Source organism: Pseudophryne corroboree, chromosome 10 (assembly GCF_028390025.1).
Source record: "Pseudophryne corroboree isolate aPseCor3 chromosome 10, aPseCor3.hap2, whole genome shotgun sequence".
In the NCBI taxonomy this organism is placed as follows: Eukaryota; Metazoa; Chordata; class Amphibia; order Anura; family Myobatrachidae; genus Pseudophryne; species Pseudophryne corroboree.
The window spans coordinates 205,697,059-205,714,549 of NC_086453.1; positions in this window are offsets into that span (position 1 = coordinate 205,697,059).

Sequence of the window (17,491 nt, forward strand, 5' to 3'; positions counted from 1 at the left end):
CCCCTCCTCCAGACTGGAAATCACTGCCCGGAGTGATTCCATCTTGAACTTGAACCGTTTCAAGTAGAGATTCAGATTTTTTAGGTTTAGGATCGGTCTGACCGAGCCATCTGGCTTCGGAACTACAAAGAGGCTTGAATAAAACCCCTTCCCTTGTGGCGGCAAAGGCACCAGGACTACGACCTGGTCCTGACATAATTTTTGGATTGCTGCTGTTACTGCGTCTCTTTCTGGAAGAGAAGCTGTGGCCGGAGAGACTAACCAGCCACACGTGTAATGGCGGCTGCGGCACTGAAGGGGTTAACCCTCGTGCCCGGCGCCATTTTGCGGACAATAGGCACTTGGTGTCACTGTTAAATGTACTTACCGCGCTGGGCGCAGACTGTTTAAAAATATGTTTAATGATGTGTCTTAACATGTCATATGTAGTGATCTGCACAATTGCAGGAATGCATGTTTAAATGTATTTATATTTAAGATGTGGTCACTTGTATTTTAAAGGGAAAAATGCACTTACTATAGCTGTCTGCATAATCATCTCCTGTCTTCTGAGAATAGGAAGTGGCACGCTAATGGCCCTGTCCTAGCAGAGAGGTGTGAATGACAATACCTTTTGATGTGTAAGTTCCTTAGAGAAAGATGCTAATCACGGGGGATCTCCTTATCCCATATATAAAGTAGTCTGGGCTTGGAACCTGTTTCATGTAGGTGATTTAATTGATATATGAATCCTGAATGGCAGATGCAGGAAGGAAGACTGTTTGTTTGTGTTGCAGCCTCTCCAGTTGTAATCCCAAACACTGGGTTTGCCTGGAGATGTGAATGAGACAGAAACATTTGTATTTTGAAGCTATGTGCTAAATGTCTCAATGGCGAAGTGTAAACTCCCAGGTGGTAGGAATTGGAGTTTAAATTATACAAAACTTTGTGTGTGGCAGGAAAAAGGAAATAGCTTTTTTGCACTTACTGTATATCCTTGTAAAATGTAATTTATTTATATTTTGTGCGACAACCTGATTGGTTGGAGAAGACAGGGAGGGCTTACCCCCCTGTTGTACTGTGTGGAAAATTGACATAAAAAGGAGGCCTGCGTGCCTCCAGAGTGTATTTGTACCATCTTCATTCTGCTGGAACATCTTGCTGTATTGCTGTTGCCCCTAGCAATAGGGAAGAGTCTTTTTTCAGACTATTATTGAGTAAATAAACATCATCTGCCTCAAGAAGATTGCTTCATCTTGTGACCTACAGGGTTATGCAAAACATAGCCCCGTCCACCGGCTGTCCAGGGAAGCACCTAACGTCTCCAAGTTCCGCCTTCCGCCAGCTACCGGTAGAGGCCTAGCAAGGATTCGTCAACACCACACAGGTGTGGTAACGCAGTGTGTAGGCACATACAGAGCAGAACTGTGGTTCCAAACACCACGGCAGGTTAGGAGTTTGGTGGTGGCAGCATAAACCCGCCCACAGCGCAGTGGGTGGAGTCAGTAACAGGCGGTTACTGACGGTAAGCGGGAATCCCCTATGTGGTCAGGTCCCATGTGACCTAACCTTCCATTCTGTGCACAGGGGACGGGACGCGAAAGCGGTGAGTGCTTTCGTATGGAACCGTCCTGTCACAGAAATTGGTGGCATAGCAGTGGGATCATCCCAGGCGGCTTTTCGGTCACCCGATTGGAGAAGCCGAGTTACTCGGGAGAGGAGTAACTGCAGCGCAGGAGAACGCACAAGATGACGGACTTCAGCGGAACGTCTAAGGGCGATCTGGAGATCGTGTGCCAGGAGAAGGGTGTGGATATACCTTTCAACGCGTCCAGAAACGTCATGAAGGTGGCGCTCATGAGCTTGGAGGAGTCCCATCAGGCGGTGGTGGAGAGCACTGACGGCGTCAGCATCGCAGAGGACGGCCCACCAGTGGCCCTTCGTACGGAACCGGTGAGACCCACAAGCCCCACCCCTTCTAGCAGCAGCCATATTTCCCAGCAATCCCTAGCAGGGCCAGGATCCCAACGTCCCAGGGGGGGCGGCACGGATAGCCTAGCGGATCAGCTAGCGGAATTGGGGAAAAGGGCAACGGAGCAAGAGCGCTAGATCATCATCCAGATGTGGCGTGATGAGCGGGCACCACAGGCCATGGTAGCCCAGGAGCCGTTGTCAGCTGTTGTGCACAGATCGGGACGCATTCAGTTTGCCAAGTTTGCAGACAGTAATGGGGATATTGATGGACATTTACAAGTTTTTGAAAGGACTTGTAAACTACATGATTTACCCAAGTCGGAGTGGGTGAGATACCTTGTGCCCACTCTGCATGGAGAGGCATTGGAGGCCTATCGAGGAGTGGCCACGGAGGACTGTGGGGATTACGACGAAGTCTCGAAGGCCCTCCTTCAACGATTCTTCATCACTCCAGAGTCTTACAGGAAGAAGTTCAGAGACTTGCCCAAGAATCCTAGCAGCACCCATGGGCAGTTCGCCACCCAGCTGCGGCAGTATGTGGTGAAGTGGGTGGAGGATACTGAAGCCACTACATGGGACGCACTGATCGACCTGATCTGCAGGGAGCAGTTCTACCGCAGGTGCGCTTCAGAAGTGAAGCAGTGGGTGCTAAACCGGGAGCCACCCAGCTGAAAGATGGCTGCCCGGTTAGCAGACAAGTATGTGGCAATTCGGCCACAGGGGCAGAAGCGCCCAGCCAGCAGCCAGCTCCAACAGACTGTACCACCAAGGGGACACCCCTCTTCAGCTCATCACCCGCAAAGACAAGCATCTTCCAACTCGGGTGCTCTTGGCCAGCAACCGCACCGCAGCGTCGCTGCAACTGATCAGAGATCATCGGTGCCACGACTGGAGAAGAAGTGCTACGGCTGTGGGAAAATCGGACATCTGAGGATGAACTGTCCTGCATCCCAAGCATCCCAGACTCGTGCCCCAAATCCGAGTGCTGGAGCCCGGATCGCTTGTTTGACGAGAGGAGATGAGCCTACAGAGACTGTTCCCCCTCAAGTCAGTCCGATGGAGTGTGGCGGGAAACAGGTGCACTCTGCGGAGAGAGTCACCTGCATGGCCAAACAGCCCCTACACAATATGTGGAGGCACCTGCAGCCGGTCCACGTGGGACCCCTGCAGGGGAAGGCCTAAGAGACTCTGGGGCCTCAATCACTGTGGTGAGCCCCTACCTTATAGATCCTGCTGCAGTATTGCAGGGTCGCACTGCCAAGGTCACCCTGGCAGATGGAACGGAGAAAGAGGTTCCCATGGCAAGAGTCTCCCTGGACAGGGGAGCTGGACCAGAGTTGCGAGAAGTTGCCGTCATGGATGGTCTCCCAACTGATGTGGTCCTAGGAAATGATCTGGGTGGTGGGATCGTCACCACGTTTGCTGGCGCTATTCCCCGGAGTCAAGTTCCACAACCACCGTTGACATCAGCTACTCCAGCACAGCCCAGCCCAGAGGAAAAGACTACAGCTGCTAGACAACTGCCAGCACAGCCAACCACAGCATCAACCAGCCCAGAGGAAAAGATTACAGCGGCTAGATCGGCACATCGACCCCGCATGTCTTTGGCCTCTGGTATGCCTACGTCCCCTACCAATGCAGAGAATGTTGGTTCCAGCTCGTTTGATCCTGTGGGGGTGCCCAATGATGCTCCTGACCCAAGTGGCTTGCCAACTCCGGTGGTGAGTATGATAAACCACACTGACTTTTCCATGACTGACCCCTACCAGACTGACCATAGTAGTCCCCACCTAGATCCCCCTGTAGTGTGTCCCAATTTAGGAGAGATTGAGGGCCACAGGCAGGAGTTTAGGGAGGCTCAACTCTCTGACCCATCCCTGAAAGGCATGAGGCGCCACTCTGGCAGCAGCCTTGACAGGGTTGGGGAAGGAAGTTTGACCCGGCGGGAAGGGTTAAGGTACAGGGTAGACAGGAAAGTGGGAGGGGATGAACCAGATAGGGAACGTGTCCAACTGGTCCCCCCAGGGAACTTTCCTGCGCAAACGGTGTCGGTTGCCAGCGAAACCCCTTTGGACAGTAACCCGGAGACAGACCGTACCCTGAAGTGCCTGTGACAGAGCTTACCCTGGTCTGGAATGTCGGATGACGCCCCGACCAACTGTAAGGCTGGTGCCATGCGTTGGCAGCTGGGGCACTCCAGCGGTTGTGTTGTTTCTGGGCCTCTGCCCATAGGAGAACCTTTACAGCAAGTTGCTGTGGACATAGCAGGTCCCCTGCCTGTGCGCAGTAGATCGGGGAAGACACGCAGCCTCCCTGTAGTGGATGCCACACAGGATCCAGAGGCTGGTGGTCTGGCCACCATCGCTGTGGCACAGGTAGCGGACGAGAAGGAAAGAGTAGGCCTAGCTGACAGGGTAGGTTTCCCGAGTCATAGGTCGACAGAAGAGGATTGGAGGGCAGGTCTGACAGTTCGGGCAGACAGTTGCCAGATAGGAATGACGGAGGTGCAGTGCCTGGGGCACCATGTGGGAGGAGACAGGAGTAGGCCCAAACCAGCTGGGGTGGAGGCAACCAGAGGCTGTCCCCGACCCACATCACCCAGACCGGTACTGACCTTAGAACCTGTAAGGCCCTACGGACACGTTGTCATTGACTTTAGTCCTGTAGTGAACCCCCTTACAGAGATGACTAGGAAGGGCATCCCCAAGACAGTGGACTTTGCACCCGCTTGCGAGTTGGCATTCCAGTCATTGAAGGAGGCTCTGGAACCCGCTCCAGTGCTGATGGCGCACATTCTTGACCAGGATTGTGTGTTACGAACTATTGCGCCACTGCACGGACTGGGAGCAGTACCGAGCCAGGAGGAGCCATATGGGCAGGAGCACCCTGTGGCCTGTTTGAGCAGAATATTGCTATGGGGGGAGGTGGGGTATGCCACAATTGGGACACCTTGGGTGGCACTTGTGTGTTACTGGCCCCCCACCGTGGTGACTTACCACCCACCTGTTAGGTGGCTGCAACCTACCTTGGAGAAATTGGACAGACTTTTGTGGTGGAGCCTTGGACTTCAGGTGGACTATTTGAACATTGTGCACCCACGAAGAGAGGCCCACTGCACTATGGATGAACTGTCTAGGCCGGAGCCTACGCCCCCCAGGTAGCGTCTCCTTCAACCCAACAGACTGCGGGACCAGGAGCCATATCGTTGGGACATGACTCGCCGGTTTTCCGGCTTGAATTGGGGGGGGAAGGAGTGTGGCCGGAGAGACTAACCAGCCACACGTGTAATGGCGGCTGCGACACTGAAGGGGTTAAACCTCATGCCCAGCGCCATTTTGCGGACAATAGGCGCTTGGCGTCACTGTTAAATGTACTTACGGCGCTGGGCGCAGACTGTTTAAAAATATGTTTAATGATGTGTCTTAAATGTCATATGTAGTGCTCTGTGCACAATTGCAGGAATGCATGTTTAAATGTATTTATATTTAAGATGTGGTCACCTGTATTTTAAAGGGAAAAATGCACTTACTATAGCTGTCTGAATAATCATCTCCTGTCTTCTGAGAATAGGAAGTGGCACACTAATGGCCCTGTCCTAGCAGAGAAGTGTGAATGACAATACCTTTTGATGTGTAAGTTCTTTAGAGATAGATGCTAATCACGGGGGATCTTTTTATCCCATATATAAAGTAGTCTGGGCTTGGAACCTGTTTCATGTAGGTGATTTAATTGATATATGAATCCTGAATGGCAGATGCAGGAAGGAAGACTGTTTGTTTGTGTTGCAGCCTCTCCAGTTGTAATCCCAAACACTGGGTTTGCCTGGAGATGTGAATGAGACAGAAACATTTGTATTTTGAAGCTATGTGCTAAATGTCTCAATGGCGAAGTGTAAACTCCCAGGTGGTAGGAATTGGAGTTTAAATTATACAAAACTTTGTCTGTGGCAGGAAAAGGAAATAGCTTTTTTGCACTTACTGTATATCCCTGTAAAATGTAATTTATTTATATTTTGTGCGACAACCTGATTGGTTGGAGAAGACAGGGAGGGCTTACCCCCCTGTTGTACTGTGTGGAAAATTGACATAAAAAGGAGGCCTGCGTGCCTCCAGAGTGTATTTGTACCATCTTCATTCTGCTGGAACATCTTGCTGTATTGCTGTTGCCCCTAGCAATAGGGAAGAGTCTTTTTTAAGACTATTATTGAGCAAATAAACATCATCTGCCTCAAGAAGATTGCTTCATCTTGTGACCTACAGGGTTATGCCAAACATAGCCACGTCCTCCGGCTGTCCAAGAAAGCACCTAACGTCTCCAAGTTCCGCCTTCCGCCAGCTACCGGTAGAGGCCTAGCAAGGATTCGTCAACACCACACAGGTGTGGTAACGCAGTGTGTCAGCACATACAGAGCAGAACCGTCGTTCCAAACGCCACGGCAGGTTAGGAGTTTGGTGGTGGCAGCATAAACCCGCCCACAGCGCAGTGGGTGGAGTCAGTAACAGGCGGTTACTGACGGTAAGCGGGAATCCCCTATGTCTAACCTTCCATTCTGTGCACAGGGGACGGGACGCGAAAGCGGTGAGTGCTTTCGTACGGAACCGTCCTGTCACAGAAGCTGGCAAGGTTGATTTGAAAAATCGGTATGGGGGAATGTCTTGAAACTCCAGCTTGTATCCCTGGGATACTATTTGCAATACCCAGGGATCCAGGCCAGATAGAATCCAACCTTGGCTGAACAGTTTGAGACGTGCCCCCACCCGAGCGGCCTCCCGCAAGGGAGTTCCAGCGTCATGCTGAAGATTTGGCAGAAGGGGTAGACTTCTGCTCCTGGGAACCTGGAGCCGCGGTGGGCTTCTTACCCCTTCCTCTTCCTGCAAAGAAGGGAGAACCTCTCGCTCTTTTGTATTTATTGGGCCGAAAGGACTGCATGTGTGTGGGCTAGGTCTTTTTTTGCCGGTGCAGGCGCAGAGGGCAAAAATGTTGACTTACCTGCGGTAGCTGCCGAGACTAACGCATCCAGACCATCGCCAAATAAGGTCTCACCTTTATATGGGAGAGCCTACATGTTTCTTTTGGAATCCGCATCCGCGTTCCACTGGCGAATCCACAATGCCCGCCTAGCTGATACCGCCTTGGTAGCGGCTTGTGAACTCAAGAGTCCAATATCTTACATCGCTTCTAGCATGTAGGCGGCAGCGCCTTTGATATACTCTAACTTAAGGAGTATCTCATCTTTATCAACCGTGTCAATTTCTGATGACACGCTGTCTGACCATTTTTCAATAGCGCGACTGACCCACGCGCAGGCAATAGTGGGTCTGAGCAGTGTACCATTGGCAACATATATGGATTTCAATGTAGTTTCCATCTTACGGTCAGCCGGCTCTTTTACTGAAGCCGTGCCAGGGGGTGTAGTATGGTATGCCGGCGGCCGGGCTCCCGGCGACCAGCATACCGGCGCCGGGAGCCCGACCGCCGGCATACTGACAGCATGGCAAGCGCAAAGGAGCCCCGCTATTTATTCCCCCTCCAGGTGGGTCGTGGACCCCCAGGAGGGAGAATATCTGTCGGTATGCCGGGTGTCGGTATGGCAGGTGTCGGGATTCCGGCGCCGGTATACTGTGCGCCGGGATCCCGACATTTGGCATACTGAAGACCACCCGTGCCAGGTGCAGGGAGAATTACCTTCTTTGTCAACCTGGATAGTGCACTGTCTAACACAGGGGACAATTCCCATTTTTTCCTGTCCTCTGCTGGGAAAGGGTAAGCTATCTGAATCCGCTTAGGAATATGACATTTTTTTCTCAGGATTCACCCACATCCCTGCAAAGAGAGCATTTAGCTCGTGGGAAGGAGGTAACGTGACTTTGGTTTTCTTTTCCTTACATAAATACGCCTTCTCCTGAGGTACAGGCAAGGCTTCTGAAACTTTCAACACGTCCTTTATAGCCACAATCATATATTGTATATTTTTTGCCAATTTCTGATCTATTTCTCTAGAGTCACTATCGTCGACACAAGAATCAGAGTCTCTGTCGGTATCAGTATTCACAAATGGTTTCTTATGTGACCCAGAGGGGCCGCCTGCAGAAGGAAGAACTGAGTCCTGAAAAATCACATCTTCCACTGATTTTCTCCAGCATTCAGTCTGAGATTCAGACTTATCTAACCTCCTGTTAATAAGATGCATACTGTCACGTATTTCTTTCACCCATGCAGGCTCTTGGTGTGTCGGCAGCGCCACCACATTACAACTCTGTGTCCCTAAAATGCCTTCCTCCAGGGAGGAACTCCCTGCCTTAGACATGCCTTACACGTGTACAGTACACACTCACAGACTCGCAGACCCGCAGTAAAATCTGTCAGAGGGACACAGTATAGGAGCAGCCAGTTCACAATCCCAGCGCCAGTATGTAATTTCTGTGAACACAGAATGCCCACAGACAATAGCGCTTTTACACAGTAATTCACACTAGTAATGCACCACAAAACGCTTTGTGCCCCCCTTATTTGCACCCTGTACTTGCTGTCAGAAGTGGAGGGAAGGACCAGCGTTGTCTCTGCAGCTGAGGAGAGAGAGGAAATGGCACTGAGCAGTGTGCTGGCTGCCTGAGGAAGAAGCTACGCCCCCGCAAATGGCACATTTTTCACTCAGCAATTATTTTTATTAGTTATACTGGCGGGGGTAGGCCTGTGCCAGCAGCATCTTATGCCCCCTTTGCAACAGTTATAGGTACTAATTGCTGCCCAGGGCGCCCCCCCCCCCCCCCGCGCCCTGCACCCTGCAGTGCTCTGTGTGTGTGTGGGCAGCAATGGCGCGCTGCGCTCCCGCCAGCTGCGCCGTACCTCAGCCGTCACTGTTTGCAAGAAGATCTATCTTCACATACTCACCTGTCTTCAGACTTCTGGCTCTGCAAGGGGGGTGACGGCGTGCTGTGGGAGTGAGCATCTAGGCACAGCTAGCGTTAATTTCCCTTCAGGAGCTAATGGTGTCCTGTCAGCCAGAAACAGAGCCATGAAACTCTTCAGGAAGTTGGTTCTGCTTCTGCCCCCTCAGTCCCACGAAGCAGGGGGACTGTTGCCAGCATTTCTCCCTGAAAATAAAAAACCTAACATAAGTCTTTTCCAGAGAAACTCAGTAGAGCTCCTCAGAGTGCATCCAGTCTCCTGGGCATATTTCTAAAACTGAAGTCTGGAGGAGGGGCATAGAGGGAGGAGCCAGTTCACACCCATTGAAAAGTCTTAATAGTGCCCATGGCTCCTGCGGAACCGTCCATACACCATGGTCAATAAGTGGACCCCAACATCCTCTAGGACGTATGAGAAATTGGATTTTAATTACCTACAGATAAATCCTTTTCTCGTAGTCCATAGAGGATACTGGGGTCCATTTAGTACCATGGGGTATAGACGGGTCCACTAGGAGCCCATGGGCACTTTAAGAATTTGATCGTGTGGGCTGGCCCCTCCCTCTATTCCCCTCCTACCAGACTGTTAGGGTCTCCTGCCCTGTGCTGCCACGTCGTCATGGCAACCGGGAGACAAGTGCTAGCGGAGTAACCTGAGCGCAGCTGATACTCCGGTTCGGGTCTTGTGCTGTGCAGTGGTTACAGGCTCTGTGCACGGCAGGGGATCCGGTGCTGGTTTTTGTGCTCACAGTCTGTGAGGTCTGAGTGGGGTGTGGACAGCACCTGCTTTATAAGGCCTCTTCTCAGGTTAAGCAGATGCTGCTGAATCTTTGTTGGTTAGTCAGTTCCTGAAAGTTAGCCAGTACTGTGTAGCTTTGTATTTGTTGTTGCTTACTGCAAATAGGCCTGGGGATTTGGTACTACACTCTGCCAATCCAGACCTAGCAGTAAGACTGGAGTCAGTCGTTTAGCTTGCTGGGGTTCTTTTACTACTCTGTGAACTTAGCAAGTTTGCGGCTGTATTCCTTGACTTGCCTGCCTAAATCCTGTCTCACTGTGCAAGGTGTCAGGTGTCAGTTTAGTGGCAGTAAGCTGAACCTGTGCACTGCAAGTGAGAATTAGGATTGTGGAGACTCTCCTTGTGTCTATCATTCCATCTCTGACCAAGGAGTTTACTGCCACACCCGTTGGTAACCCTTTAGGGTTTTGCTGTTGCCCTTAGCAACAGCATTTCGGGTTCTCTACGTATTAAAACACAACATCTTGCTTTTCCCATCTGAGCATTACTAATACTAGGGAGACACCCAGTTCCTTAGCCTCTGGGCTTCTCTGTTCACTTTGTGTGTATTTTGTTACCCTATCACCTTCTGTGTACGTAATGTCATATTCCCCAGTCTGTCTGTAAGTTCATTTGTTTTGCATACCTATCCGTTCAGACACCAGTACATTCCTGCAGGCACTGGTGTGCATAACAGTTCAAACACCAGTGCATTCCTGCAGGCACTGGAGTGCATAACAGTTCTGACACCAGTACATTCCTGCAGGCACTGGTGTGCATAACATATTCAGCAGCCTAATACTCCTGTTGAAATTTTGTGGGAATATGGAGCACACCCCTCAAAATACGTTGCAACAGGTGGTCGATCAGGTGCAGGTCCTGACTCGACAATTTAATAATTTGTCCATTAAAATGCACACCTCCCAGGCCGCTGGTGGAGCTCCCGCAGCAGCAGCACCTTCAGGGGTTAAGGAGCCGAAAGTAAATCTCCCGGATCGTTTTTCTGGAGATCGCTCGCAGTTCTTTTGTTTCAAGGAGAGCTGCAAGCTATACTTCCGGCTTAGGCCTCAGTCTTCTGGGTCGGAGATTCAGCGGGTGGGCATAGTGATTTCCTTGCTACAAGGAGACCCACAGGTCTGGGCATATGGGTTGCAGCCTGACTGTCCGTCGCTTAAAAGTGTTGATGCTTTTTTTACGGCACTGGGCATGTTGTATGATGACCCTGACAAGACGGCCTCAGCCGAGGCTCAGATTTCGATCCTTAAGCAAGGGCGAAGGCCAGTTGAGGTTTACTGTACGGAGTTTCGGAGGTTGGCCCATGATACCCAGTGGAATGACCCAGCCCTGAGACACCAGTACCGAAGAGGTCTTTCTAACCAGATAAAGGACCAACTGGTACAATATCCCTTGCCTGATAGCTTGGATCAGCTCATGCAGTTATCCATCCGGGTGGATAGACGGCTGAGAGAGCGTAGGCTTGAAAGGGAGACTGAGGTTTCCTTCTTTCCCAAGGGAACCTCAGACTCTGAGGAATTTTCCGAGGAGCCTATGCAGATTGGGGCTACCCGCCTCTCCTCGCATGAGAAGACGCGGAGGAGACAGCAGGGGTTGTGTTTGTACTGTGGGAATAAAGGTCATGTGGTAGTATCATGCCCAGAAAAGCCGGAAAACTTCAGGGCCTGAGGGTGATGGGAAATATCCTGTCAGGCCAGAAGTCAGAATTTCCCAAGAAGACTTTTATCATTCCGGTGACCTTGAAGATCCTCGGTCAAACTGTCAAGACTGAGGCCTTTGTGGACAGTGGGGCCGACGGGGTTTTTATGGACCGCCAATTCGCCCTGAAACACTCTGTTCCCTTAGTACCCTTGGCATCGGAAATTGAGATTTGTGGGTTAAACGGGGAACCATTATCCCAAGGTAAAATTACCTCTTGCACTAGCCAGATTTCTTTGTTTATTGGAGCCACACACTCTGAAAAATTGTCCTTTTATGTGACTGTCTGTACTTTTGCCCCATTGATGTTGGGGTTACCCTGGTTAAGGGCCCACAATCCTCAATTTGACTGGGTCTCTGGGGAGATTCTTAGTTGGCGTACTGATTGTTTCAGGAGTTGCTTGAGCCTTCCAGTCAGGCTCTTGCAGCTAAGTTTGCCAGGATTGCCAGGGTGTTATGCAGATTTTGCGGACGTGTTCTCCAAAAAAGTTGCAGAGGTACTACCTCCCCATCGCCCCTATGACTGTGCCATTGATTTGTTGCCAAATGCTAAGCTTCCCAAGAGCAGGTTGTACTCCCTGTCACGTCCTGAGACTCAGGCTATGGCAGAGTACATTCAGGAGAACTTGGCTAAGGGATTTATCAGACCTTCACAGTCTCCAGTTGGGTCGGGGTTCTTCTTCGTGGGTAAAAAGGACGGTTCGTTGCGACCCTGCATCGACTTCAGGGAATTGAACCGTATCACGATTAAAAACTCATACCCACTGCCTCTCATTTCGGTCTTGTTTGACCAGCTTCGTACTGCCACCATTTTTTCTAAGATTGACCTACGCGGTGCGTACAATGTAATCCGAATAAGAGAGGGGGATGAATGGAAGACTGCCTTTAATACCCACTCAGGGCATTATGAATATTTGGTGATGCCTTTTGGGCTCTGTAATGCCCCGGCAGTCTTCCAGGATTTCATGAATGATGTGCTCAGGGAATATTTGGATAGATTCTTAGTTGTATACTTAGATGACATCCTAATCTTCTCCCATTCCCTGGAGGAACATCGGAAGCATGTACGCTTAGTCCTCCAGAAACTCAGAGACCACCGGCTTGGGGCGAAGCTGGAGAAGTGCGAATTTGAAGTTCAGCAAATCGCATTTCTAGGATATATTATCTCCCCAGAAGGTTTCCAAATGGAGGGTTCCAAGGTACAGGCAGTCCTGGATTGGGTGCAGCCCACTAGTTTGAAGGCGCTTCAGCGTTTCCTGGGCTTTGCGAATTTTTATAGACGATTTATCGCTGGATTTTCGTCTATAGTGGCACCCTTGGTGGCACTCACTAAGAAAGGGGCGGATGTTGCTCACTGGTCTTGTGAGGCTAAAGCGGCTTTTGCCCGTCTCAAAAGGGCATTTGTATCGGCCAAGGTGCTGCGACACCCAGATCCAGAGCGTCCTTTTGTGGTGGAGGTGGATGCCTCTGAGATGGGTATTGGGGCAGTGCTTTCTCAGATGGGAGTGTCTGATAATCGCCTTCATCCCTGTGCTTACTTTTCCCGTAAATTTTCGCCTGCCGAGATGAATTATGACGTGGGTAACCGGGAATTGTTGGCTATTAAGGATGCACTCGAGGAGTGGAGACACTGGCTTGAGGGGGCTAAGTTTGTGGTCTCAATTCTCACCGACCATAAGAATCTGGCATATTTAGAGTCAGCGAAGCGTCTCAATGCCAGGCAGGCACGATGGGCTTTGTTTTTTGCTCGCTTTAATTTTTTGATAACATATCGCCCTGGGTCAAAAAACATCAAGGCTGATGCGCTCTCGCGGAGTTTTGCTCCAATCCAGGAGACCACCGAGGAGCCGTTGCCCATTGTGTCCCCATCATGTATTAAAGTGGGCATTACCCAGGACCTCTTATCATTAGTCCTTAGAGCACAGGAGCAGGCTCCTCCAGACCTTCCGGTAGGTCTTTTGTTTGTGCCTCCTAGGTTAAGACAGCGAGTGTTCCTGGAATTCCATGCCAAGAAGTCGGCAGGTCACCCGGGTATTGCCAGAACTCGGGAGTTGCTATCTAGGGCGGTGTGGTGGCCCTCGGTGGCTAAGGATGTGGATCAGTGGGTTCGGGCATGTGACATCTGTGCCCGAAACAAGACTCCTAGAGGGGTTCCTGTTGGCCCATTACATCCACTCTCTATCCCATCTAAGCCATGGACCCACATTTCAATGGATTTTGTGGTGGACTTGCCCAAATCCTCGGGGATGACAGCCATCTGGGTTGTCGTTGACAGGTTTTCGAAGATGGCGCACTTCGTTCCACTGGTTGGGCTGCCATCGGCCAGACGCCTGTCTGAATTATTTATGCTGCATGTTGTGCGTCTCCACGGGTTGCCACTTGATGTGGTCTCTGACCGCGGATCCCAGTTTGTGGCCAAATTCTGGAGGGCATTTTGTTCCGATCTCCAGATTTCTGTCAGCTTGTCGTCAGGCTACCATCCGCAGTCTAATGGGCAGACTGAAAGGGTGAACCAGTCCTTGGAGCAGTTCCTCAGGTGTTATGTCTCCAAGTGTCAGACTGACTGGGTTGCTCATCTGTCCATGGCGGAGTTTGCCTATAACAACGCGGCTCACTCTGCTACAGGGATCTCTACCTTCCTTTGTGTGTATGGGCATCATCCTAAGGCCAATTCTTTTGACCCCCTGGACTCCACGCCTGGTGGTTCCTCTGTGGTTTCGGTCCTTAGAGGTATTTGGCGGAAAGTGAAGAAAGCCCTTGTGTCTGTGTCATTAGTGACCAAAAGGGTTTTTGATAAGCGGAAAAGACCCTGCAGCTTCAAATTAGGAGACTTCGTCTGGTTGTCTACCAAGAATTTGAAGTTGAGACAGCCATCTCATAAGTTAGGCCCCCGGTTCATCGGCCCTTATAAGATCACCAGGGTTATCAATCCGGTGGCATTTCAGTTAGATCTGCCCCGTTCTTTGGGTATCAATAAAACATTTCATTGTTCCCTTTTAAAACGGGCGATTAGTAATCCTTCTTCCAGTGGAAGACCTTCCCCTCTTCTGATACGTGGCCAGAGGGAGTTTGTTGTTGAAAGGATTCTTGACTCCAAGATGGTTCGGGGTCGGCTGTCATTTTTGGTGCACTGGAAGGGGTATGGCCCGGAGGAGCGGTCGTGGGTGCGCAGTTGTGATCTTCATGCCCCCAGACTGATACGCTCTTTCTTCTCGCAGTTCCCCGATAAACCCGGTGGTAGGGGTTCTTTGACCCCTCGTCAGAGGGGGGGTACTGTTAGGGTCTCCTGCCCTGTGCTGCCACGTCGTCATGGCAACCGGGAGACAAGTGCTAGCGGAGTAACCTGAGCGCAGCTGATACTTCGGTTCGGGTCTTGTGCTGTGCAGTGGTTACAGGCTCTGTGCACGGCAGGGGATCCGGTGCTGGTTTTTGTGCTCACAGTCTGTGAGGTCTGAGTGGGGCGTGGACAGCACCTGCTTTATAAGGCCTCTTCTCAGGTTAAGCAGATGCTGCTGAATCTTTGTTGGTTAGTCAGTTCCTGAAAGTTAGCCAGTACTGTGTAGCTTTGTATTTGTTGTTGCTTACTGCAAATAGGCCTGGGGATTTGGTACTACACTCTGCCAATCCAGACCTAGCAGTAAGACTGGAGTCAGTCGTTTAGCTTGCTGGGGTTCTTTTACTACTCTGTGAACTTAGCAAGTTTGCGGCTGTATTCTAAGACTTGCCTGCCTAAATCCTGTCTCACTGTGCAAGGTGTCAGGTGTCAGTTTAGTGGCAATAAGCTGAACCTGTGCACTGCAAGTGAGAATTAGGATTGTGGAGACTCTCCTTGTGTCTATCATTCCATCTCTGACCAAGGAGTTTACTGCCACACCCGTTGGTAACCCTTTAGGGTTTTGCTGTTGCCCTTAGCAACAGCATTTCGGGTTCTCTACGTATTAAAACACAACATCTTGCTTTTCCCATCTGAGCATTACTAATACTAGGGAGACACCCAGTTCCTTAGCCTCTGGGCTTCTCTGTTCACTTTGTGTGTATTTTGTTACCCTATCACCTTCTGTGTACGTAATGTCATATTCCCCAGTCTGTCTGTGAGTTCATTTGTTTTGCATACCTATCCGTTCAGACACCAGTACATTCCTGCAGGCACTGGTGTGCATAACAGTTCAAACACCAGTGCATTCCTGCAGGCACTGGAGTGCATAACAGTTCTGACACCAGTACATTCCTGCAGGCACTGGTGTGCATAACACAGACTCAGTCTAGGAAACTGTGCCCGAGGAGACAGACATACTTTGTGAGAAGGATAGATAAGGATAGTGGTTAGATTCCGAACCAGCACACACAAGAGGAAAGCCAAGCTAACCAAACTTGAAACAAGAACAGCCATGGCTGAACCAACATTAATTAACCAAGCAACAGTGCAGGAAGAATGAAGCACTGGGCGGTCGGCCAGTATCCTCTACGGACGAGAAAAGGATTTATCGGTAGGTAATTAAAATCCTATTTTCTCTTACGTCCTAGAGGATACTGGGGTCCATTTAGTACCATGGGGATGTACCAAAGCTCCCAAACCGGGTGGGAGAGAGCTGAGGTTCCTGCAGAACTGATTGACCAAACTGAAGGTCCACAGAGGCCAAAGTAGAACTTGTAGAATTAAGCAAACTTGTTCGAACGTGACCGAGTAGCTGCTCGGCAGAGCTGTAAAGCCGAGACACCCCGGGCAGCCGCCCAGGAAGAACCCACCGACCTAGTAGAGTGGGCATGTACAGATTTTGGACATGGCAAACTTGCATGCTGGATAGCAAACAATTTGGCAGTTGCTCAATCATACCTGGAGATAATTATATATCAGGTGCTGGAAGGGGGAGGGGTCACAGACAAACAACAAACAGAGAGGAGGGGGGTGCAAATCCTCACCCTTAAATTCCCTTCCGCACACTGAAAATTACCTGTAACCATCCCTGAACCTATCTGGTAATAAAATTCAGAGAATTAGTCACAAATGTTTGCAAACACATGTTTAGCTGCTGGCCACGTCACGGCTTCTCCGATACAGCAGTCCTAACCTACATAATAGCAGTGCCCACATAGGGCCATGTAATTTGTCACAGTAGGCCTCATGATAAAGGCTATTACTAAAACACTTCCAGACAGAGAGCTAACTTACCCAGGAGCCACCCCCCAGGATCTCCCATTGGCACTACAAGGAACAGCATGCCTTCCAAATGCTGCTCCCATTTAATGCCTCTTGCACACAAGCAGACAAACAATTTGGCAGTTGCTCAATCATACCTGGAGATAATTATATATCAGGTGCTGGAAGGGGGAGGGGTCACAGACAAACAACAGAGAGGAGGGGGGTGCAAATCCCCACCCCTACATTCCCTTCCGCACACTGAAAATTACCTGTAACCATCCCTGAACCTATCTGGTAATAAAATTCAGAGAATTAGTCACAAATGTTTGCAAACACATGTTTAGCTGCTGGCCACGTCACGGCTTCTCCGATACAGCAGTCCTAACCTACATAATAGCAGTGCCCACATAGGGCCATGTAATTTGTCACAGTAGGCCTCATGATAAAGGCTATTACTAAAACACTTCCAGACAGAGAGCTAACTTACCCAGGAGCCACCCCCAGGATCTCCCATTGGCACTACAATGAACAGCATGCCTTCCAAATGCTGCTCCCATTCAATGCCTCTTGCACACAAGCAGACAAACAATTTGGCAGTTGCTCAATCATACCTGGAGATAATTATATATCAGGTGCTGGAAGGGGGAGGGGTCACAGACAAACAACAGACAGAGAGGAGGGGGGTGCAAATCCCCACCCCTAAATTCCCTTCCGCACACTGAAAATAGCAAGTCTGATCCAGCGTGCAATTGTCTGCTTTGAAGCAGGACACCAAATCCTATTTTGTTCAAAAAGAACAAACAGCGAGTCCGTCTTTCTGTGACGAGCTGTTCTTTTCACATACACCTTCACAGCCCTCACAACATCCAAAGAATTTGAAGTAGCAGAGGTGTCGGTGACAACCGGAACCACAATAGGTCGGTTGATGTGAAATGCGGACACCACTTTAGGAAGAAATTGCTGACGAGTTCTGAGTTCAGCTCTGTCCTCATGGAAAAT